This window comes from Camelus dromedarius, chromosome 6 (genome assembly GCF_036321535.1).
Source record: "Camelus dromedarius isolate mCamDro1 chromosome 6, mCamDro1.pat, whole genome shotgun sequence".
NCBI lineage: Eukaryota > Metazoa > Chordata > Mammalia > Artiodactyla > Camelidae > Camelus > Camelus dromedarius.
In genome coordinates, this window is record NC_087441.1 from 36,314,736 (window position 1) to 36,341,207 (window position 26,472).

At 33.3% G+C, this 26,472-nt stretch overlaps 1 long non-coding RNA gene across 1 annotated transcript; it reads left to right on the top strand.

The window, feature by feature from the left end:
• Nucleotides 1–25,659, top strand: LOC135321584 (uncharacterized). Its single transcript, XR_010381448.1, has 3 exons — nt 1–158; nt 16,148–16,208; nt 25,606–25,659. It is a non-coding gene; the product is annotated as an uncharacterized LOC135321584 (long non-coding RNA).
• Nucleotides 25,660–26,472: the final 813 nt, after the last annotated feature.

Here is a 26,472-nt window from a genome sequence, read left to right on the forward strand (position 1 = left end):
AGACAGCGTATTCTTACAAAATTGAGAATGGTCAGCAATTGTCCCTCCTGTTTTAACTCAAGGACTGGTAGGTGACTGTATCTCATGTGAAAGTCAGTGAGCTGATGTGCTGGACTTTGCCAGGACACAGAGAAAGGGACTGGGAACAGATGACAAAGGTAAGACAAGGAGTATAGAAGCCACATGGCAAAGATACATGAATTTTCTATGCTTCTGGGAAACGATGCAAGAGGTTGACTGGGGTTAAACAATCATGGTAATACTTAGTTTTAAAATGAACAAGACAGTCTTGAGAACTGGAATGACACTTTTAATAACTGAAGGTGACAGAAAAAATGTATAGAATCAGACTAAAGTGTCACTGAAGATGACTGCCATTCAGCAGAAAAGGGGTGAGGGATGGATAACAGATCAGAGTTGGTAGGAGTTATTGAAAGAATATAGTTTGTCCATGTTTATACCCCTGTGAGTCAAGACTGTTTAGTCAAACTGAATATGTACTTCTTTGCACACTGTCTCTTGTGATTGGTCTCTTTGTCCTAAAAATAAGTGTCAAAACAACACTGATTAATTGTGGTCCAGTGAGCAAGTTCTGTTTCCTAGAGGTTTTATTGGTCATTGATGTGTGGAGATGGCATCTTCAATAAATAGATTAATTGTTCCCATCACTCATGAAATAAACTGAGCTGGGGAGGACAGCACATAGCTCTTTGGATTATAGTGACAACAAACATGTAAAAATACTGCAGTGAGGAAAGAGTTAAATTTGTAAATATAAAGAGGTATTAGATAAACTTTATAGGTCGGTATTTGTGTATGTCTGTGTGTGTGAGTGTGTACGTGAGCTATTGATATTTCTAAGCTATCTTCAAGGTAAATGAGCTGAGTAAGAAACTGATTTTTAAGATGTGTTTATCAGCTAATATAGTAACAAATGACTCAATTTAAAATCTAAGGTGAAAGATATATGCATCTAAATTGATAATACAGTACTTCTATATTCTGGACCAGCTTTTTTCAGTATTTCACTACTTTTTATCTGAATTTGATACGTATTTTTGAACCCGATGATATTTTTATTTTATCATACTCCTTGATGGTTCAGGACACCTGATCCTAAGCCTTCTAATATGATGTCCTAATAAATTCACTCATTCCTGGTGTTCCAGGTTTTGTAGTTTCCAGGTAAAACTGCTTTTTAGAAAGGCTTTTTAGCCAGATATTTTAGCAGTTATGTTATTTTAACATAAGATGTTCTCTGCCAAAATCCCAGCTTATGTCTAGATTGACAAATTCTACCCTAGAAATGATTATTCATATAAGATACTAGTCATAAAAAAGAAGTAAGTGAAATTAGTTTCTTTCCATTTCTGAGTTTCATTTGCTTACTGTTGTGCACTAATTTCTAAATTATGAATTTCTTAATGATACTACTTTTATATAAAAGTGGGTTTTTTTAAAATAACATAAGAAAACCTATAAAGATATATTATTATGATTTGGTGAAGGATAGTGGCTTGTACCTTATTCTTGGCAGTAAGAATCTACACCTTAGAAGTTAATTTTTAAGTGTATATTAGTAATATGTATTATTTTTCAAGATGAATTTCTACAGATACAGCACTTTGAAGTATAAAAAAACACTATCCACAGTGTAAAGACATGTTCAAGGCCTCAAAAGAATTCATTGTTGAATTTTCTCTGGTAACTTGATTTAAATTCAGTAGAGCTAATGAGGAAAATGAAATACTTTTCCTAAATAATCCTAATTAATTTCTTAAAGTTCACTGGAATAAAAGTATGTCACTTTGGGAGACCATAAGAAATGAGATATTTTATGAATATTGTTTAGTTAGAAATTTGTAAAGCACAAGGATTTTCTGAAAAATAATTTAAAAATGGAGCAAATGATATATTTTTTTACAAACCATGATTAGAATTGGGGATGAAAATCATCCCAATCAATATAATAATAAACGTGATTGAGCTCTCAATATATGCTAGGCCATACAGCAAGTGCTTTGCATATATTTGAATGTTCAATCCTAACAATGATTTTATGAGGTAAATATAGCACAGTGCCAGAGCAGGTTTGTACAGGCTTATGAAAGCCAGTAGTTAAATTTTCAGGAACTTTGTTAGTTGGTTAATATCTAGTTGTAGCAGTTTGAAAGTGGCTATAGTGGAATAATTTACAACATTGAAATCAATAAGCACTACAAAGTTATGGCTCTCCCTGCCCCCTTCCCGGAGAGCCAGTAGTTAAACATTTGCTAGCACACCACTGGATAGACACTATTGTTATTCCTATTTTGTAATTGAGAAGATTGAGACATAGAGATGTTAAGTTTCCCAAAGACTCAACACTGAAACAACATGGTTTATGTGAAATTAATCCATGTGGTTGCTCTCCTGCTTCTGTAAGTAGAAGACTTAAGAAATTCTGAAAAAAGATCTGAAGAGAGTCAGTTCTGTCAATTTAGGCTGTAGCTGACTCGTTCCACAGAAGATTGTCTTCCCATTCCCTACGGATAGCAGTTGTTTCCAACCCAAGGTGAAAGCCGTTTTGCCACTTAGACTAAGATTCCACTGGAAAGGTAGTTGATTCGTTCCATGGCTGAGCTCTTCCACACAGGACTTCATTCTCACTCTCAAGGTTCAGGGCATCATCCCCTCTTTGCTTGATGATGAAAACACCTTCCTCTAGGTTTACTTTCTCAAATCCATTTTTTTCCCTTACAGCCAGAGGACCATTCAAAACAGAAATCTGGTCATGTCATTTGATGTTTAAATACTTTCAAAGATTTTCCATTGTTCTCAGTCCAATTTTTCTGGTCACTGGGGTTCTGGCTCCCTCTTACCGTCCCTCTTCCCACTTTATTTCTTGCAGTCCTACATACTGTTCCATACACTCTAATTCTATGCACTTGTATTCTATACACCTGTAATTCTTCTAGTGTCTGCTTCTGCCTCTGTACTTCTTACTATCTGTCATGTTTCAGTGTCTTGGCACCTCGTATTGAGATCTAGCAGTTCTTAAGCATTCCTAGTTTTCCAGGCAGCACAGGAATTAGGATCATGGGAACATTTCTGCATATTAAAAAAATAACTTGACAGGTATTACATATTTTGTATATGTAGATATCATTTAAAGTCCTTTTCATCTATTATATAATAATGTGATGATTTGATAAATAGTAGCCAGTACTTTTTCATTCATAAGTATTGATTCCTGTTTAGGTAATTTGCATTTATATATGCTGGGTTTTTTTCTCCCTTTCTTTATCGACCCTTTGCCCCTCAATAAATTGAATTTCAGACAAATGTGAAAACATGCAGTACTAGGGAAAAATTATTTACTCCCTCTATTTCCTGTGACTGCATTTCATTTTTAATATTGCAGCTACAAAAAAATGGACCTTTGAGAATGAGGTCCATTTTAGCACAAAAAAATGGACCTTTGAGAATGAGGTCCATTTTAGTGACTAACACTATTGTTCAGCAAATATCTGTGGAATCAAATAAAAGACTAAAACTCCCATTCAGTCATCTGGGAAATTGTGTTTGCCTCCTTGAAGCTTTCAGTTATTCATACTGTCTAAAATGTTCAGGTATCTTAATACTCATATCTTAATAAATAGATGAAAAGAGATTAAAAGAAGTTAATAAAAAACATTCATGGAAAATACCTAAATGGCTGGGAAAAAATCTAATAAAAGTAAATAGAGTGAGGCCATAGTCACTCCAGTTTGGTCACATTTACCAGTGAGGATCTAATGTGTTAAGAACAGGACCTGAAAGAGTGGACATACAAATGTGAACCCTGATTACACCTGAGTTATGGGAGTATCAGAAACTAGAGTTTGCTTGGTGCTTTTCAAGAGCAGATATATTTACCTGTTGTCATCTATAAACAACTGTAATACAGGACAAATTTTACTTACACATACACAAAAAGCAGTATTTTCAATTAAAAGAAAGGAAGATGAGGGGAAAAAATTGGAAGACTGATGATTCAGATTAGTGTCAATGCAATTTATATTAAAACAGAATTAATAAGTTAAACCTTTAACTCCAATGCAAAGAACTCTCTTAACTTTATAATTGTGGGATATAAGGATGTTAAAGGATCTTTAAAGAATTTACCACTGCTTACTTCATGATGAGAAATATGAGTTTTGAGGACAGGGAAGTGAAATGCTGAGATGATGAGAAAGTAAACAATGAAAGAAAAGAAAAAAAAACTTGCTAGGAATGTTGGCAAGATTTGTCCAGGCAATACTCAGCCTGGAAGATAATGTCTCCCTCTAAATTCAAGAAGGTCTTTAATATTCCTTCCATTTCACCTGCAGAACAAAAGGTATTTGAAAAAGTTATTCAAAGGCTGAAAGGATTTTTCATAGCACATTTGAATCTAAGGTGGATTTTGCATATCTTGAGATTTTAACTTGCCACAGGTGAAATAACAAAATAGGAAAAGAACAGCTAAAGCCATAAAATGCAGTTGATCAAAAACTGTATTCAAAGTATAAAGGCTTTGTATTTTAAGGGATAGATATGAAGCAGTTTCAGAGAGAGTCTACAATTAGCATATCACTTCTGATATTGCAATAGTGCAGTGTGGTCCAGCACAGAAAGGACAAATAGGCAAAAAGGATTAGAGGGAATCCAGGACCAGCACAAGTAAATAAGGATTTTGATTATCCCCAAGGCTTCACCACTACTGAAATTAGGAAGCTGGTAAGATCTAGTTAATAAATATTCACATACAAATATATTTGGATTTTTGTACATACATGCATATGCATGTGTGTGCGTGCATGTGCACACGTGTGTATATGGAGAAAGATGATCCTTACGTCTATGTCTGGAGACCTGTTCAGCTATCAATTCCCTTTGTTGCCAGAATAGCATGCAAGTATGCTCGATTTTAGGGCAATCTGTTTATGCCCATAATCTGTGGGAAAAAAGATGATTTAGTTCTGAACCAAGACTGTAATGGGAATATAGTTTCAAAAAGGATAAATTTGAGGTATTTACAATGCAACATCAATAGAACAACTGATTCAGTATGGATGCTGAAGTCCTCCATGACTTACATATTCTGTTTTAGAAGTGAATGGTTCAGTAGATACTTGTCCCACATATTTGTAAATGTGCCATTCTGAAATCGCAGTAGAATAGGTCCCAGTGAATAGGCAATGAGCATATCATTCTGCATTGGATGGATGAATGCCCCTCTTAAATTATAGCTTCAAATTCTAGGATTGCTCTAAAATGACATCTTTATAAAATTATTAGTGAGAAAGAGAATGTATAGCAGAATTGACTCTCTCTACTCAATTTTCTTCTGCTACTTCTGAGTCTTGAATTTACTTCTTAGCATTCTGAGTGCCAGAAATCATAAGATTTACATGAAACACTGGACTGTGGGGGTACTCCATATTTTTCTTTGGTTGTCTAACAATCAGTAACAATATTAATATTGGTAGAACAAAGGAAATATTTTATTTTTTCCAGTATATTTTAAAACAGAATTTTCAGATGAATAAGAGAATTATTATCCTTTTAAAATTAATTCCACCTTTATGTTAAACAAGGTAATGTAAACCTCAATTAAATATGAGCTATTATATACATAAATGGTAAATTATTGGCTGGATGAAGAAATTGCCATAGAACTACCTTACTTAAGTAAATACTTTTGACTGTTTAACCTTTGTTTATTGTACCACTTTTATGAAACAAGAAGGGCAAATTGATTTATCATTATAAAAACAGGTTTATATCTTACCTATTTCTTTTCCTTATGGAGAAATACTCAAAGAAATTGGAAATTGTTATTTTGTATTAAAATTATGAACACCTTATGGGCTAAAATTTTATTAACAAGGTGAAAGAGGAAAATTGTGGCCCAGATTTAGTGGCCCAAATAATTTCTTCCTAATTACCTCAAGTAAACCCATTAAAATAAAGTCAGTAAAAAGGTGATGGGACACTTTTATAGCAGTAGTAGATTTCTCAATAGCCCCAACATTGATCTAGGAAACACATGTGTAAAAAAGCATCTGTCACTCTTAAGAAATCAAGTCCTTATTAATCAATGCTGGAAAATCACAAACATTTTAAGTCTACAGTTTAACTAAAATAATTTGATAAAGATTATATTATTAAAAAAAATCAGGAGTAACTTGGGGGGTAAGTTGCAATAAAATAATAAAAATAAGTAATATTGCCCCAAGATAACCTAGCTAATATTTCTCTTGGCTATAATAACGTATAATTTAACTTCTATCTTTCCAAAGCCTAGGCTTTGCTCAAGTTACGTCTCCTCTATGAAACCTTTTCTCTTTCCTTCAGCCCTCATTTCTTTCCCTCTGTAAAGCCATAAGATAAAAATTTTAATGATGCACTACCTTGTATTGTTCACTGTGTTTGACTTTTAGTGTTTTGTCCCAACCAGATTGTAAACTCCTTCAGAACAAGAATGAAATTATATATCTTTTTCCTCCTCAGGGCTCATCAGAGTATTGAGCAAAAAATAGGTACTCAATAAATCCTATTGATTGTTATCTTGAATATTAAAGAGTTATCAGAAGTAATTGTTTTCTGATGCTGAACTATCACTGTCCTGTAACTCAGGAGGATAATGTAAAGTTAGAAAGTAAAATACTAGAAACAGATGAACTCTGACTAGGGGATTTCTAAAGTAAACCTTTACCAGATGTTCATGTATTAAAATAAGAAATGCTAAACAGGAGAACAAATTTCAAATAGCCCTGCAGGTGTTGAGATAAACCCCTAAGGGGTGGCAGTAAAAAAAACAAAAGGGAGCACATCTAATAAGAAAAGCAAAAGATACCTCTATAAAATATGCTCATTTTCAGATTAACAGATTAAATTCCTCAAAATAGCTTTCTCAGTAATCACTTTCTTTAGAAAACAAGCAGGTGTGAGATGTCATATTTACATGCCCATATGATTTTATATAATTTACATCTGTCTACATGGACTGGGCAATTTATCTAATTGGTTTAAAAGTTAAGATTTTATTATAGGTACCCTAGAGATTTTTAAAAAGTTATTGTATTTCATTAAATAAGACTGCTTATCATGATTCATACATCTTTCCTGTCAGTCACTAAATATCTTGGTTATTTCCTTTGAATAGTCTTTACTACCATGCATTCTTCTCTCTTCCCACAGCCTTAACCATGACCAAGACTTCTCTCCTATTACATTTCAACTATTTCAGATATTTCAACTATTGTCATTTATTTACCCCCTCTACTACATAATTTTTACTCCTGGCAGTATTGCCCAATTAATCTGCTTACAAAAGCATTTTTATCCTGTTAGCACCACTCCAAATTCCCCTCATACATACACACATAGAACTTATGTTACTTTTTCTCACCTATTGCATTAAATTCCTGTACTTTGGCTTGGCTGCAAAGATCTTGACAGCATGTACCACCTGACTGCTGCAGCTTAAATTTTTGCTATCCTTAGTGCAATTCTCTGTGAACATGTCATGATTCTATTCACCTCTGTGAATTTACTCAAATTCTTTCTTTATATCTAAATTGTTCTTTAGGGTCCATTTCAAATTCATGATGTTGATTATGCCTACGTTAGCTTTCAGTGAGCTTTAACTACTGTGTATAATGACCACAGTTATCTCCAGCAGACCCAATTGTATATTTATTTGTTGACTTGTGGTTTTGTACATTTTTGGCTCTTTAATCATATTATATTATCTATTTATTTTCATCTAGACTGTATATTTTTCAAAGACAGGGATATTTTATTATTCTTGTTAACTCTTAGTATAGTGCTGGGCACATATTATATGTTTAACATATGTGACCTAAATAATATACATGCTTCATTAAAACATTTGATTGTGACTCTTGTTTATATTACTGAGATAGGCATTACATAATAATTTATCCTTTCAAACTCTCTTCTCCTATAGTTAACAAATATATTACAGTTACTGACAGGTAGGATAACATAAAATTTTCCGCCAATATCACATAATATAAAGAAATATTCTAATAAAATCTCCCACTACAGAAGTCCTAAATATCCACATTTAAAGCCAGTTAAATACATAGTTAGTCATCAAAAGAATAGGATTCGTAAACATATATCTGAGAAAGAGGTGGTGTCCATGATGTAAAATGAACTTGTGCAACCCAACTCAGTAAAAGAGGCAAATGATCCAGTTGAAAAAATGAGCAACAGAATTGAGCAGACTTGGCAGACAAATGGCTAATAAGCACATGAAAAATACTGATAAGCATCATTAGTCATCAGAAAAATGAAAATTATAACCACAGTGAGATATCACTATACAATTATAAAAATGAACAAAATTGAAAATACTTTTAACACTAAATGTTGGTGAGGATATGGAGTATCCATTTATGGTGGGAGTGTAATTGGTGAAACCATCTGTAAAGCTCTTGCAGTTTCTTATAAAATTAATTGTGCCCTACTTCAGTACCTACCAATGCCTATCTAGAAGCTTACCTAAGTGAATTGAAGATTGTACCCCCAAAAGATGTATATATTAAAGTTTTAGTAGCTCTAATTGTGAAATCCAAAAACTACATTAAGGAAAGTCCTCATGTATCTCAACATGAGAATAGATAAACAAATAGAAGTAAATTTATGCAATAGAACACTACTCAGCAGTAAAATGAAACAAATTCCCAGTACACGCAACAACATGAATGGGTCTCAATAATAGCACGCTGAATGAAAGAAGCTTTACACAAAAGACCAAATAAATAAAAATCCATTTTTATGTCATTCTGGAGCAGACAAATAGAATCCATTTTGAAAGTAAAAAAGAATAAAAAGCAATTGTCTCTGGAGATGGGCATGGAGGCAAGTTCTGACTGCAAAGAGGAAAGAGGAAATTCTCGGTGCAGATGTTAGTGCTTGATGTCTTGAAAGCAGGATGGATTACATAAACACATGCATTTGTTAAAACCCAGTGAATGTACACTTAAAATTTGTGAAATTTTTTTGCACATAAAGTTTACCATTAAAATAAAACTGTAAACAGATATTGAACTCTAATGGTATGCATGCTGATATATTTAAGGAGAAAATGTACAGATGTCAATTATTCAGTTTTAAATGCATTAAAAATAAGAGGTTTGATGGATGGATAGTGAAGTGTTTAGATGTATGACAAAATAAGCTTAGTAAATTGTTAACAGTAGGATATAGGTGGTAGGTGCATGGATATTAACTAACCTTTTAAATTCGCCTTGTGTTTATATGTTAATATGCCCTAGAGGCCAAAAATGAATATAAGGCAACAATTCAGAGAAGTAAGAGTATTAAATTTGGTGCCTATCCTAAGAGAAACTACTAAACCTGGGATCTTGGGGATTTCATTTTATAAACAAGTAGATGAGACAGAAGAAAAACCCTTAAGCAAACACAAAATGGGGGGAAGATGTGCTATACTGTCAATGAAAATATAAATTAGAATAGAAAGGAAAAAATAAGATTTCATAAAGGGAACTGGTGAGAAAAAATTCCTGTTTTGACCATTAATTTATGTGAAGTAAGAAAATTTCTGAAAATTCAAAATAACAGACTCTATAAGACTGAGGCTCAAATTTATACTACCTACATCATCTAAAATTCATGTAGTTATTAATGAAAGACCAACTAAGTTAAACCAAGACTTTGTCTAAGGACAGCCAGGAAAGCTGGAATTTTTTTTTAAAATTAGTTTAAAGCACTAAAAAGCTAACAAGATGCATAAAATGGTGAAAATTATCAAGCCAAGATAGATGGCAGAATTCCGAAATCTAGAAAATGAGCCCAGAATTCATGACTGTTTTACCTTGGGCTAGGAGGACAAAAGGTGAATTTAAGGGTCTGGCAATGGTGATAGCCCTCCAAAATATCTTTTGTCTTAGATTTCCCTGAGGCCTATACAAGTAAATAATCACTTGCATAAAATGCAGCCTTGCTTTATGTCATTTCAATGAGCCAGAAGGTCTTAATTCCAGAAATAGTATTGAAGTGGTATGAAAGGGTAGCATTTCCAGGAACCTGCAAAATCAGATGCAAATGTCTGAATGAAAATAACATCATTTAGGCTCTTTTTTTTTTTTAACTTTAAAAAGTATAAAGTTGATAAAAAATAGCCAGATACATGCGGTTAAAACAAATACTGATTTCTGGCTGCCAGCTAAGCTGTATAAAACTTAAAGAGCATCATTCTTATCAAAACTGTAATAAAAGCTTGATAATCTTTTAAGATAATGATTTTTCTTGAACCTGTCAGAGAACAAAGACTGCAGGACAAACAACTGGACTGAAATCTAAGAAGAGATGGAACGTGAGCATTGATTCACCTAGGACAGAATCTGGAAAAAAGAGGCATTAATCACCACACAAGTGGATAACAAGATTCAACTAATTTTTTTAATGAATTACTGAAGGCCAAATGTGGGGTGGCATGAGAGTATAGAATTCCTTTATAGAGTCAAAGAAACAGGGAGTTAGCTATTGGTTTTAGGCCTTTTTCTATGGACCTCCACTAGATGCTCAGAAATAAGGAATGGGAGAAAGCTTGCTTTGGTTGAGCAGGCCTGGAGAGAGGAAGCAGCTCCTGCTGTGGGAAAGGCTTGAAGCAGTGTTGAGACCCTTTGCCTTAAGGAACAGAAGCCTTTAGCCACTAAGAGCAGCAAGCCCTGCTGCCCCAGGGCTCCCATGAAGACTCATTGTGAGTAAAAGAAGGCAAAAGAGAATTGCCTTTACCTCTGTGCAGAGGAGAAACTATCCTGGACCCGATGACTAGAAATCTCCTCATCCTGGAGGCAAAGCAGGTATATAGAAAACCTCACAATCAAAACACAGGGATATAGAGCCTACATAAATCGGAGGCTGTACCAGGAAAACAAAGGAATCCCCCTGCACCTCTCCTCCAAGCACCGAATAACAGGCAATGGCAGTTTATCTCTGGGAGAGGCACAGGAATATGGAGAAAGACCCTCTCCGAGGATCAGGAACCCATGGAGATCCTAGAGTTGAGAGTGGAGCGGGAACAGTATCTCATTGTTTATCTCTAACAAACTGAGAAAAATACATGTAATGTGTATATCCCCGAAAGGACTTGTATCTAGAATATATAAAAATCGGTTTCATTTCTACAAAGAGCTCTCAAAATTCAATAATAAGAAAATAACAAACAATTAAAATGGAAAAAGAATTTGAATAAATATCTTACCAAAGAAGTCATGTGGATTGGAAATAAACATATAGTAAAAAAAAAAAAAAAAAAAAACCCCCAAAAACCAAAAACTCAACAGCACAGTGATTAGGGAAATGTGAATTAAACCATAGTGAAATAATACTACACACATACTAGCATGGCTAAAAAAATGACTATAAACAATGTTGTTGAAGGAGGGGAGGGTTTAGCTCAAAGTGGTAGAGCACATGCTTACTATGCATGAGATCCTGGGTTAAATCCCCAACACCCCTCTAAAAAAGGTAAATAAGTAAATAAACCTCACTACCCCCCCCAACAAAAAAATAATTTAAAAAAAAAAAAGGTGTTGTTGAAGATGCAGAAAACTCAAATTCTGAAACATTGCTGGTGGGAATACAAAAAATGGCACAGATTATTTGGGTTATATTTTGGTAATTTCTCTTAAAGTGAAACAGAAATACCATTATGTCCTGCAATCCCACTCCTAGGTATTCACCTAGGAGTAAAATGAAAAGGAAAACATAAATATATGTGAAAATTTCTGCAAATGTTTTTAGAAGTCTTATTTATAATTGTCAAAAATTGGAATAACTGGAGGTACAAAAGATTTAGACCTTTTTTTAAGTACTCATAGAACAATTATAAGATTGACCTTATCACAAAACATTTTTAAGAATGCATATTATACAGATGAAAACTACAAAACTGAAAATAACAATGTTGAAATTACTAACATGATGATGTCAATAGCAACTATATATTTAGATGTTAAAACACCCTTATAAATAATTCATGAAGAATTATTATATTAAGATATTATCATGGAAATTAAGCGTATTGAAAAAAATGGCTATTTTCTTTTTGGTCCAAGAAGCATTCCTGGAATATATGGTGCTGTCTTTTAAATATTCTTCAAGAAATGATTCTCTATTTCCAAAAACCACAGAAAAAAATTTTAATTGACGTAACCAATAACTTGACTGATAACTGTATGAGCTCTCATGTTCATTTAGTATATTCAGTATAGTAGAGAAGTTTGTCTCTTGATAATTAGAATGAAAAGGATTTTGAAAAAATAGAACTGCACATATATATTTAGATACATATTTAGATATGTACACATGCATATGCATCTACATCTATGCATATATATATGTAGGTATTGTTAGTTGGGTATTATTTATATAGCAGAAAGTGAAAACAGTTTTAGTAAATTTACAGAGTTACAAAACCAATATTATGATTCATTTTTAAAAAACATTTTAATTATTCCATATACCTCAGAACACTTTGCAGTAAACGTCTATTCCCACTCTCAGGCAATTGCTGATTTACTCTCTGTCTGTATAGATTTGTCTTTTCTGAATATTTCATACATGCTATTTTTGCACCTGATAATTCATACAGAATAATATTTTTGAGATTCATAATAGTTGTAGCATGTAGTAACAAATGGGCAAGTATGCAGAAAAACAGGTATTTCATACATTTCTGTTGGGAATATAAACTGGTGAAGCCACTTTGCAAAAACACATTTTGACAGTTTCTTAAAACCCTGAAAACATGAAATTACCATATGAACCAGTAATTTCACTTCTATGTAGCTACTCTAGAGAAATATAAACACATATCCACACAAAGACTTATACTTGAATATTCCTAGCAGCATTATTCATAGTAACCCAAAATAGAAAACAATCTAAATGCTCATCAATTGGTGAATGGATAAACAAAGTGTGGTATAGTCATCAGATGAAATACTACTTATCAATAAAATGAATATATAGTATCAAAGATGCTGCCACAATCAGATCCTAAAAGTAGCATCCAAAAAATTACCCTAAAATCATGCATTATTTTTTATTTTATTGATACTTATTCTGTAATGACATGCTTTTAGCTCTATAAATTACAGTTTTTTATAGCCCCATCAAGATATTTAAAAGGATTTATCAATTAAAAAAATGAGAAACTCTAAGTTTAAATTTATCATTAATTTTGCAGTAAGAAAGAAGGTACCGGAGATTCATTTAGGCTCCTATGTGAAAGTAGAGTCCAGAACTTGAAAATTCTGTTTCAGATCATGATAAGAATGATAGTTAATATAAAAGTTTCCTGCCCTTTATTTTGTATATGGTGAGTCCATTATGCTGCTTTCTAGAGGAAAGCTTCCTATACCTGGCTACACATCAGAATCTCTTGTTGTGTTTGTATAAAGTGTAATTTCCAGGGCCTAACCCCCAGAGAATCTGATGAATGGGTCGGACATGGAGGCCAGCAAGCTGTGACGCTAATAATCACCACAGGTGTTTCTAATTTAGCCCATCTTTGGCATGTGGGAGCCACTGTTCTAAATGAAAAACCATCAGATATGTGCTTTCAGTGAGGAGAATTCCAAACACAAGACTCAGTCAAATGCTGTTTAAAGTATTCTACATAGAGGATGAAGGAAAGCTGATTACTTCTAAAGAGTTTCTAATTATTTTTAAGCATCATAGACAGCATATACTGGCAAAAGAAAAAGAAACACATGGCAATTCAGGTTTATGAATTTTCTGCACAATAAGAGCTAATTACAGTTTTCCTGTTTTTGGAAGTAGTACACTTACAGACAAAGCTTCATTTTGAAAAAGTGTTCTTTAATCAATGCAATCAGTCAAGTCAACAAATATTAATCGAATACCTTTTGTATACAGGAGATTGTGGAACATGATCAGAATAATGTATTTTCATAGATATTTAGGACGTTTATAGCCCCTTTGTAGTTCCAAGGCATATATTCAAATAAATGCAATACTAACTAAATGTAAATTCTATTATGCTTGAAATAATGAACACCTACTGAGTCCTTTCTATATGATAGTAATTTCCATACCTGGGCATTGTAGGTATTATAACTTTAATTTAAAAAGATGAATTTAGACATAATTTTTATTGTAATTTTGTAGATGAGGAATTAAAGATCCCCGGATAGTAAATGGTGGAGTAAGGTAGGGTAACTAGGTTTCTCTAGCTTCAATACTTGAAAGCACTCTTCTAGATAAAGAATATTTCAAAGTCCAAAGGAAATTCAGATTACACTCAATTTTCCTTGAAAGGGGACAGAGAATAATAGGGAAAGAAGATGCCTTTCTAAAGCCAGAGTATATGTAACTGAAATTTGCACAATTTCGAAGAGTAGAAGATATTAAAAAAAAATAATGTGAGTAAAGCTGTCCAGATAGGAACAGATTGGATGGACTTTATGTGCTATTTTGTAGAATGTTTAGAAAAGGTTTAGGACAAAAGATAATCAGCTAAAGGCTTTGTTGAACCTTGAATGCTAGGCTGAGGAATGTGAAATTCAATCTTATCTGAAATTAAAAGCCATTTTCACTTTAACTTGAGGTACAAAATAATATACTTAAACAATTACTGGTCTACTATAGGTTCCAATCTAAATATTAGGGGCACAATGATGAAAAGATGGGCAATCACTATTCTCTTGGCATTGACTTAATAACGAGTTAAAAAAAAAGAGTAAACAAGCAAAATGATTATGAATTATAATAATTATCATAAAGGAAATAAATAATTGGTATAGAAAATAACTTAGAGCAGAATGAGAACAGTACATGTACTTTAGATAAGAGGATACTGAGGGGCTATCTGAAGAGGTGCCAAATAAGCTGAAATACAGAGGATAAGAATAAATTAGCCATGGTACCTGAAAAGATACAGCATATAGGGAGATGGAAGGTTCTGTAAAAGCCATGAGGAAGGAAAGTCATTTGAAAGTTGAAGGAAGAGAAAAACAATACCATGTAACTAGAACTTAATGAAGGAGAGGAAGAATGGCTCAAAACGACTGTAAAAGAATCGGGAAGAGCCAGGTTTATGGTCGTGGCAGAATTCCAAGTGCGTCTGGATGCCGCCAGAGAGTTTTAAGTTGGGGAAAGACATGATTACAATTCTCATGTTAATAAGGTCTCTTTTCTTCTCTGTGGAGGATGGCTTGGATGAGGGCAAGAGTGGAAGAAATAAGAAGAGTTAGGTGAGCTCCACGTATGGGATGACAGTGGCCTAGTTTATGTTGGTGGTAGTATAGGTTTTGAAGAACATTTTCCAAAACAAGTGCACCTATCAGAAATAGGAATAATATCCCCTAACAAACAATTGAAGTATCCATTTAAATGTCTGATTTTGTATGTGTAATACCTTATACCAGCCCATTGATTATGTCAGGGGCTTCTGTAGGTTAGACGTTTGGGTGTAAGTTCTGCTTCTCCATTTAGCTGTGTGATCTTGGACAAATTACCTGAACTATTTTGTTTTAGTATCCTCTAAACTGAATGATAGTAGAACCTATATACAGATATTTTATGAGGATTAAATAGAATAATATCTGTTTTACAAGGTGCCTGTCACCCAGTAAGAGATTGGTAAATGTTAGCTAAGGCTTAATGCTATATATTGATAATAGGAAGATAAATAAAATATGAATAAATTTTATTTTATGGATAAAATAATTATATATGCTTTTCTTCTGATATCATTAGAGTATTTAGTAAACAGTTTTCCTTAACAAAGCATGTGTTATGGTGTATCGCCCTGAAATGTCTCTCTCCTCCCATCCTGGGGAACTCCAGCTGACAGTATCTCATACAGAAAGTGACAACTATTTTCAAATCCAAATCTCAAATTTTTATGAGGTACTATCACCATTGTTGAGATTGAAAGTTCACTTAATCACATTTTTCTTGACCTGCTAAAAATATTAGTTTTATTTCTGGAAAAGCTGGGGAATGAAACATACTCATAAGCAGGACATTGGTATAGACAGGGAGGAGTCGTTGTCCTAGATTTGCAGCTACTGTTTCCTAATCTCATCTTAAATTGGTCTTTCCTTCCTTTCAGAGGACAGAATCTGTCAGAACTGGAGAGAAGACCACAGAATCTTCACCACTAAATAGAAAAGGTAGAATTTTCATTGTATTTGTTGACTTTCTAACTCATGCTCACAACTAGTATAAAGTGAATAAGAGTCTTGTGACACAGGACTCCAGGGAGGGACTAGGAACTGAGCTGTATCAGATGTGGTTATCATTAGGATTAGATGGAAGCAACAAGTTCTAGAAGTTGGTATTAGAATAATAGTAACTAATGTCCATAGCTGATATAATGCAGCAAAAGGCTAGATCTCGAGATATTCCTTAGGGTTAGGAAAAAATACACTGTTTGAGATAAGATCGAGAGCTTAGCCCTCATCATGGAGCAGTAGAAAGGAGAGAGGAAAAACTGAGCTTCCTCTTCTTGGTACTGGTTGAAAGTCTTAGGGGCAAGTTAGCTGGCTGAAAAATATAGGACTCAGTCTAACTTCACTTCCTTCTTTTCCTATTTAATACTGCTGTCTACCTTTTTCTCTTAGTCAGTCTCCCTCCCTCATGTCTAGTTAGGGTTGGCCATATTCTCCCTAACTCTGACTTTCTTTGTTGTCTCTACCCAATAAAGAAAATGAAAAGTGTAATTAAAAATTTCTTTCATTCATTTAATCAAAAGATATTTATTGTATCTGCTATATGACTAGCACTGTTGTAGATTCTAGCATTATAGCAGTGAACAAGAAACAAAAATTCTTAACCTAATCAAAACTACATTTGAGAAAGTAAGGGGCCAGAGAATTAACAAGATAAATATTTAAAATATATGATGTGATTAAAAAACTAAGAGGATGGGATATATGAAATCTGTATGTGGTTAGCAATGGTTTGCAATTTAGATAGGGGGATCTGTAACAAACTCACTGAGAAGTCTTGTGGGTTAAAACTTTGAAAGAGGGGAGATGACAAGGACAATCCAGGTAGAGGAAACAGTGAATGCAAAGATCCTGTAGAGGAAGTTTTCCTGGTGTGGCCAGCCAGTGTGATTAGGGCAGAGTGAGGGGAGACATTTTAGGAGAAAGGTCAGAGTGGTAAGTGACAGGAAGGAATACACAGTTTTGAAAGCTTTGTAGGCTGCTTGTCCACCTGGGCTGCTCTAACAAAATATCACAGACAGGGTGGCTTATAAACAACGGAAATTTATTTCTCACAATTCTGGAGGCTGAAAGTCCTCAGCATGCCAGCATGGTGGGATTCTGTTAAAGGCCTCCGTTCAGGTTGCAGACTGCTGACTTCTCACTGTGTCCTTAGTTAGTGGAGGGGCCAAGCTAGCTCTCTGCATTCTCTTTTATAAGATGTTAATCCCATTCTTGGAGGATCCACACTCGACCTAAACACCTCTCAAAGGCCCCACCTCCTAATACCATCATCTTGGGTTAGGATTTAAAAATATGAATTTTGTTGGGGCACAAATATTTGGATCAAAAAAATCCATAAAATACTGGCTTTTACTTAGAAGTCTTTTGGAAGTATTATCCCTGATTCCCACAGAGAAACAAATGAAACAATCATAAAAATAACAAATTTTTCAGAATCATGCCCAAATTGTCACTGTTCTTGTCTAACTCCTGATTCTGAGGTCTCCTCTTGTCCCCCTATTTCTTGCTGAAAGTGTATAAAATTGAAACAAATCAATAAATGTGAGTTCCTATTCATTTAGCTTCTCTTGGCTCAAATGTGAAATTTACATTATTAAAGCCCCTTGAATTAAATGATTTTATTGCTGTCAGTGAGTGTCCTGTGACAAGACATTTCTTATATTGTATATTTTATTTTGTGAGATGGAAGCTGAATTTGAATTTCTTCATTGACCCCAACCCAGTTTGTAGCCTCCCTCTACCACCAGACCTTTAGCTGTGCTATTGTAGTAAATAGATACAGCAATAATGTCTTCAAGGTAGTGTATTCTGATTAGTGTAGTTCAAGTGGTTATTACATATTGATCTTCTGTCTGAAAAATTTTAATAGTCATAAGCTTTTTGCCAAAGCATAATCTTTTTTCAAGACCTTCACACTAATTAAGGACAGTCCAGGTTTAAATACCACTTCTCCATGAACTCTACCTTAGTGTGGGAATCAAATGCAACAAAACAGCTGCTCATAACAACAGCATTTCCAAAGGTTTATGAGAGCCTTAATTTATGAAATTTTATTTTAAAAATTGCATTGTGTGTGGAGACTGTAAAATCTGTTTCCAGTATCCCAGTGGAAGCATATAGTCACTGAGGTTTGAAATATCTTAATCTCAAAGAGTCATAAAATGCCTACAGCACAGGGACTGCATGAAACAACAGAGAAGAGAGAATTTCTGATATAGTGAAAGTCATAATATTGACTTCAATAGAAAGTTTGAAAAAGAACAACAATTTTATGTCCTAGTTCCTAGAACACCAAACTCAATGGGAAATCGAAGGTAATGCAGCCACAATTAAAATACAGATAATACTTTTCAGAAGAAAATATACTTTTGAAAGAGTTTAATTTGGAGATGTGGCTTATGTGGAAAAACTAAGCCATGTTGTATATCGAATTCCCTAAATAGGCATTTTAGATTTATGTAATGCTTTTGGGAGAAAATAGAGTATAGTAAAAGAACTGACATTCTTCCATTCCTTTATTTTTAGTCATTACTGCATTAGGATGATAGTGAACTGAAGATAAGTGAATTTTGTAGCCAAAGGTAAAACCATATAGGGGCTAGCATAATACAGGTACAGAACTCCTCAATTTATGAACTCCCTATAATTATGACCCCATCTTTAAAAACAGGAAAATATGAGTAAATATATCAAAACACAGCTGAGAGGATTAATTAGTATATTCAAGGGATCTAGAAAAATATCTAGTAAATATGTTACAGTACAAATAAATGTGAATAACTATTATAATCATAGTGTTCATTTTATAGTTAACAAATTGATTTTATAATAATCATAGGCCCCAGAGAAAGAGATTATCTGTAATCTTTCATTGGCAAGTAATACTTTATAACATAACCAGATTTGACCTGGGTGAAAACAGAAACATTAAGGGAGTTGTTAAAACACACTGATGGCCTGGAATTCACTCCGAGCCATTTGAAATGGAATCTTGGGGCAAAGACTAGTAAATGCATTTTGTAAAGATATACACAGTGGATTGTAAAGCAGTGAGGACTGAGAATCAGTGCCCTAACCTAGATTGGTTTTTATTCTGATTAAGTCCATTTTACCTAGTTTTGTCATCAGTGAATGCAGTAAATAGTTTATCAACTTTTATAGCATACATATTTAAAATCTACTATATGAGTAGTCTCTCAATTGCCCTGATTTCATATCATAGTAAAATCTGAGACCTACATGGGAACTGTGAGATGATTTTATAAATGTTTTCGTTTGACAAATAAGAACAGCAAGGCTGAGGGACATGGGATGACTTGACTGTGGCCTCTGGTGAACTGGTGACCTTGCTGTAACCTCAGGAGCACACCTGCCTTCACTTTCTACTGTTCTTTTCACTGTGCTGTATCACTTGAACTTATCCTTTCCTAAATGTCCTATTTTCCTATTCCTTTTCAAAATTCAGCATCTGTGCTGAGCTTTAGATGAATGGTATAGTTAGAGAATTATCATGTAGTTTCTCTAATCCTTGCAGTATATTTCCTTTCTTATCAGTCCTGCTGATTCAGACTATAATCTAGAGTGATCGCGACATCTCTTTGCTAGGTTAGCACTTTACCCAGTAGTCCTCATTCTGTGTATAATTTCTACTTCTTTCCACTTTAAATGATGTTGATGATACACATTTTACCTTGCTGTATTTTTTTCTACACATTTGTTTATACTTGTGACCTCAAACTAAATGTTATTTTATGTTATAATCAATGTTTTCTATACTTCCTATGCTAAACAGTAAAAGTCAATAATGTTTTTCTGATATCCAATTTTATGAAGTCAAGTCATCTGAAATAAATGAGGTTTTCACTTCTTATTTAAGTCAATGGTGTTTCTGTAAGTCAAACTTTTTTTTAATAAAAATCTCTGTTCACCATGGACTTTGACATGCACAAGAGATTTAACTTCTTTTATAATTTAAATTCCCTACATTTCTTTATCTAAAATTCATTTTGCATTGTTTCCTTTGTATTTCTGTAAGTTCAGTAATACTATATAAGCTACTTCTCTGGTGATTAGAATACTACCTTAAAAATCCTACATTTATTAAATCAAATATACCAAAAGTGCCCTACCCTGGCAAACCTAGTTCTACATCTATTTCAATGAAATTAAATACTCCTACATCTTTGATTGAAATATGTTCAAAACTTATATTTAAGTCAAAAGAATCTGTCATGTTAATACGATAAAATTGGATTTTATGGCCAAAAATATTTATATTTAAATAAAATTAAAGAAATTAAAATTAATATTGAAGGAAATATAATTACTTTCACTTTACTATTTCTATAGTTTAGAAGACACTTTTTGGTCCTGTTATTCAGAAAAATTAATGTCAGGCTGAAGAGCAAACCCAACTACAAATATATAGTTTAGGCTTGTTAAGTTGGGTGTCAAAATCTATTCAGTATACATTTAAAAAAATTATCAATATTGATAGGCCCTGCTAATTAAAGGGGCAGAGAATCCCTACCTCAGGACAGGTTCCTCTGAGAGCCACAAAAGAGGGAGGATGGAGAGAAAAGAACATCTAGGAAAATTAGAGAATGAAAAGGGCCACGAGGAAGTGATGTTTGCCACCAGGATCATAAGACTGTAAAATAAAGAAATGAAATGAAAAGAAATACAGAGACTGTCACAGTAAAGGGAGCAGGGAGAGAAATCAAGAGATGAAGGCAAAAAGAAGTTTGAAGAAATCCTAGACAGTCTAGCTAAATTCATTAAAAAAAAAAACACTTTTTAAACATGTAAACGCTAAATACATTCAAACAAAGCATTTTATAAACATCAGCTTAAGAGGTATTTTGACTCTGAAAGATGAAGTATTGAATGGATTTTACTACTTTAACTTTTTACTAAGTATATTCCATATTCAGAAAAGCACACAAATCATGAATGTAAAGCTTGATGGATTTTCACAAAGTGAGCACATCTGTGTAACAAGGGCTCAGATCAAAACGTAAAACACTATCAGTATTCCAGAAGACTCCTTTTTGCCCCCTTCCAGTCACTCCCCACCCCAAAACTAACCACTCTTTAACTTCTCACATCATGACTTAGTTCTATTTGTATTTGAACTTTGTATAAAAGGAATAATACAATATTCTCTTTTGTGTATGTCTTCTGCTTCTTAATACTGTGTTTATGAGATTTATGTTTATTATCTGAATTGTCTGTATTATCTGAATAATGCTGCTCTGAACATTCTAGAGGTTTTGGTTTGATGAAAATATATAAATTTATTTATTTATTTATTTTAAGTGTATACTTAGGAGAATATTACAAGGTCATAGTGATGACTATATTCAGATTTCACGGATACTGAGAGTTCTAGTTGCTCCACACCTTCAGCAATAATTGGTACTGTCAGTCAGTATCCATCCATTTATTCCTTATTCATTCATTAATCCTTGAAATTTAGCCATTCTGTTGGTAGTGGTAATCCATTATGGAGTAAATCTGCATCTTCCTAATGACTAATGTAATTGGTTTTTTGACAATCCGTGAAGTCAAAATTTCTATCATGAGGAGGCTCTCTATTGCTACCTTGATGCCTCATGGAAACAAGCCCCCAAACAATGGGCTCCATGGAGTAAGGAATCTCTCAGGTTAAGGGAGGGTCACACCTGGGTTTAGTGCATTTTTACAATCTTAGATTTGTTAATAGGGATGAAGTGGAAGAAAGACATTAATATTCAGGGGTCTGCCATTTTACTGTATAAAGATTTTTTCTACAACTTAGGTTGACATACTTCTTGCATCTTATTTTTTATTGCATCATCACTTGACCACTCAAGGCTTAATGCCATTAATGTCCTAGAATGTGGTCAACATGATTAGTATTTCCTTCTATTAGGGACAAAGCAGGTAGTAAAAATAAAAAGTAACTTACGTTCCCTAAATTTGGGCTGGGAACATTATCTGTAATGTAGATAACTTTGTGTTAGCTGTTTCTGTTTTTTCCTTTGCTGTTGTCCCTTGTGTGTGAACCGTTCCTTGAAATTTCATAGGCCATTGAAGGGCCAGGCTGAAGAAGCACTGCAGTTTTGCTTTTTGTTTTATAGTATTCTTCATTTTCTTCTACTGTGAACTTTAAATGATATGGTCATTTTTCTTTCTTTCTTTCTTTTCCTACTTTCATTTCACTAATAGATCCTCTCTTTTTGGTCAGAGTATCTCAAGGTGATGAAATTATAAATAATTTAAGAATGTGATTGTCAGCTGCTAAGTTCCTTTATAGTAATACTAGTTACAAAGCAAAACCTGCAGATACCAGTGTTAGAAGGTTTAATTTTCTTCTGGAATTTAATTCAATAACTGGAGTCCCAAAATATAATAATTATTAAAATTTTCATTTTCTTTTATATATGAAAAATATATAATAGCTTTATTTTGCAATGATAATGAGAAATTACAGTTCAGAAAAAGAAACTATAAATATTCCCACTGGCAAAATTTCCTTAGAATTTACAACTGTATTCATCTGTATAACTATTATTAAAATAAAGTGAAAGTAGAGGCTTGTGAGTCTTGATGATTTGTGTCAAGGACCTCACACAGCAGGGATTTTCAAGCATTTTTGTTAGTTCTGCAGTTGTATTTTTGGTTGTTTCTCCCAGGTTGTGATTTCCTGAGACCTTCAATTAACATGATAAGTTTTCTGGCCATAAATACATAATGTTCATAAATAAGAAATTTGCCCTTTTATTTTAGGCTATTTCATACCTTTTCTTCCCCCTCAACTCACATTATTCCATCTCCCTCACTCCCAGCTGAAGGTTCTTGAGCACCCATATCTTCCAACTACCAAACTAGCCGACACGGAAATATCTGTATTTTTAGCCTTTGCTCTCGCTCCTTTTATGAGTGGATTTTCCTGTCCCTTACAAAGACCAGCATATGTACTTTTGCTCTGAGTCTCATTCTCTTTCACCTTTTGGAAAATTTTGTTTCTGCATAATTCACCTTCTCTCTGTCCTACATAAACATAAAAGCTCTTTATTCTCCCATTTTATTAAAAAAAAAATGTCTATGTGCCTTCTGTCCCACTTTACTCCAATTGTGTGTTCTGCTTCATGGCCGAGCTTACAAATTAGAATATTAACATTACCCTTGTAATTACCAATGTACTATTATCTTAGCCCATTCCTTGGTCTTCCTACCACCGGGCCAGCAGAAAAGGAAACTGTGAGGAAACCATCTGCTATCTCTTATTTCAGAAATCACTATTTAAATAACAGATGAACATCATGATTACTGGACAGTTATACCACTTCTTTCAAAATTTGTCAGTGAGTGGTTATTGCAGTCTATTATTCAAATTATAAACAGACAGCAGAGCATGTAGTTATATTTTTTTGTCCTTTTTTGCCTCCTTTTTTCTCAGTGAAACCCAGGTGATATTTTTACAAAAGTGGGTGGTTAAGAGAGGAAATTAACCAACCAAGATAGAGGTGCAGCAAGAAAGAAAAGCTGATAGTGCTAGAAGTAAAATTTGAATGGAACATAAATAGAGTTATGGAAGAAATAGCTGACTGTAGGAATATTGGCATTACCTCCACTCTACAGATGAGATATGAAGCCCTATCTTAGTGAGGTGAACTTACTGACCTAAACAAATTATTTTGAAAAGGATGAAGATGTCCTAGAGGAATTGATACTGGCAAAACTTGACATTAGTAAACCTCACAGAGATATTTTATATTAAAAGCACACGGGATGAAATCTTGGAAGCTGTTTCAAACTTCAGAAGTAGTATAATTCTCACTTAGTAAAAGAGAAGATTCTCACTCTATAAATTATATGGATAGAAGAGGAAGGCAAGTACCATTCAAACTTCAAGCTACTGAATAATTTTTTTTTTACCAAGAAATAAAACTTTTATTATCATTTCCAATGTTTTAAATTACAGTGTACTAAATAAATACTAGTTGTATTTCCATTTTCCTACACATTTACAGTTAGCAATAAAAGAGTTTCTAATGTTTTGACAAAAAAATTTTAAAGGTCAGAAAACAGTAATACTTTTCCATTGAATATTAAGATTGCTTTGCATGTTTTCAGCTTGAATAGTCTCAAATTACTGTACAAAGTGAGGACTGCCTATACTTACGTCCATTTAACTATCATCCCATTCAAACCTTTCACTCACTCCAGAAAGATTTCTTATGTTCTATCTCATCAAATTTTGCCTATGTATTAAATGCAACCACTGCTCTGAATTCTCTTACTATTCTCATACATCATATAAAGAGAATCATACAACACATACACTTTTCTATCTGTGCTTAACATAATGTTTTCAAGATTCACTCATGTTTTGAAGTATATCAGATGATTGTTCCTTTTCAGTCCCTTTTCTTGTATTCATCTATCACAATTTGTTTATACATTCACTTCATGATGGATATTTTCCTCAGTTTTTGATTAATATAAATAAAGCTGCTGAGAAAATTTTGTACAAGTTTTTTTGGTGCGTATGTTTCATTTATCTTGAGAAAATACATAGGAATGGAATTAGTAGGTTATAGCATGAGTTACATTAGCATTTAAAAAGACTGCTGAAGTGTTCTCAAAGTGGTTGTAAAATTTTAAACACCTCACCATCATTGTTTGAAAATCTGAGTTGTTCCACATCTTCACCAGCATTTGATTTTTTAGCTTTTTTTTAAAATTAGCCATTGAAAAAGATAAGTATTGGTATATATTTGTATTTCCTTTTCTCTGAAAAATAAGGAATTGAGCATATTTTAAGTGCTTATTTGGTATTTGTATATACCTTATTTTGTGAGCAACAAATCCAAAATTTTGTTCTTGAAAAAAGTCAATAAAATAAACTAGTGTTTCCCAAACATTTTTACATCTTGACACATCTAGAAAACTATGTAACAGTACAAAATTCAGGGGTTAACTGAAAGGGCTGCTCAAAACCCAAAGACAAATATGTCATTGCTGCTGGTCCTCCTAGTCTCCAAGGTATGAGGGGTTCCATATCTTATCAGACATATCTCTCTCTCCTTTATTACACTCCATTCTGCTCCAGCATTCCCATGGAATATACTTAGAGCAGAAAATCCTCTGGTGAAATGATGAAGAATAAATGAAAAAAATATAAATAAATAATATTAAGAATTGAATAATAACTACATATAAAGCAGAGATTTAAAAGAATAGCAAAAGTCTATAATAAACTAGAAAAGTTAAAGGAAATTGCCATAATAATATAGAATATAGATGTATAATTAAACACAATTTTGATTGTTAACTCTAATAATTCCAGAAATTGAATCAGAAGAGAGCATCATTCCATGAGTAATCACAAGGCCCAGATGGGATTATGTCAGTTCTATCAAACATTCAAGGTAAGATTTATTCAACTGTTTTATACACGCTTCAGAGAATAGGAGAGGAAATACTCTCTATTTTCTGAGACCAACATAAAATTGATGTGAAATCTGAACTTGAACAGATTAAAAAAGAAAAAGGAAAGGTCAGTCCTAATGAAGCTGGATACCAAGCCTCTAGAAGGTGAAGAAGATCTGTCAATAATGTAACTACCTGCTAAAAATAAACTCAACACTCTCCAAAGGAATATAACAAACTCTGGAGTTTCTAAAACAGTTCATCTATTTTAGAATATATAATTTTAAGATACATCTTGTAAAAAATGTAAGATATAATTCTAATTTTAATTAATCATGGGAGTTCCAATTTAGATTTAATTAGTCATAAGATAGCATGAAAGCGTATAAATCACTTTTTTCCTCCCAAACCACTCAGAAGGAACCAGACATCCAAGAGAAACCCCCAAATAATCTGCACTTCCAAAATTATTCCAGATGTTAGTTAACCTATGAAATTACAATTAATGTGTCATTTCTCTGGCACATTTTATATGCATATTTGAGTAAGTGATTTTGTATTAAATGTAGACTTTTTGGACTAATAAGAGGCCTCAGCCAAAAATCCGTAAGTTTAATCAAGCTAAAATTGATTAAAGAACTAAGATTTAAAAAATGTTTCCTTCATTGCTTTGATCGTTTAAGTTATGGAGAATTAGTGTATAGACTCTAGAATAAAGCAAATGTTTTCCCTGATACTCTAATTTATGCCAAGTGGCATATTACCTTGAACATAAGGTAGTGCT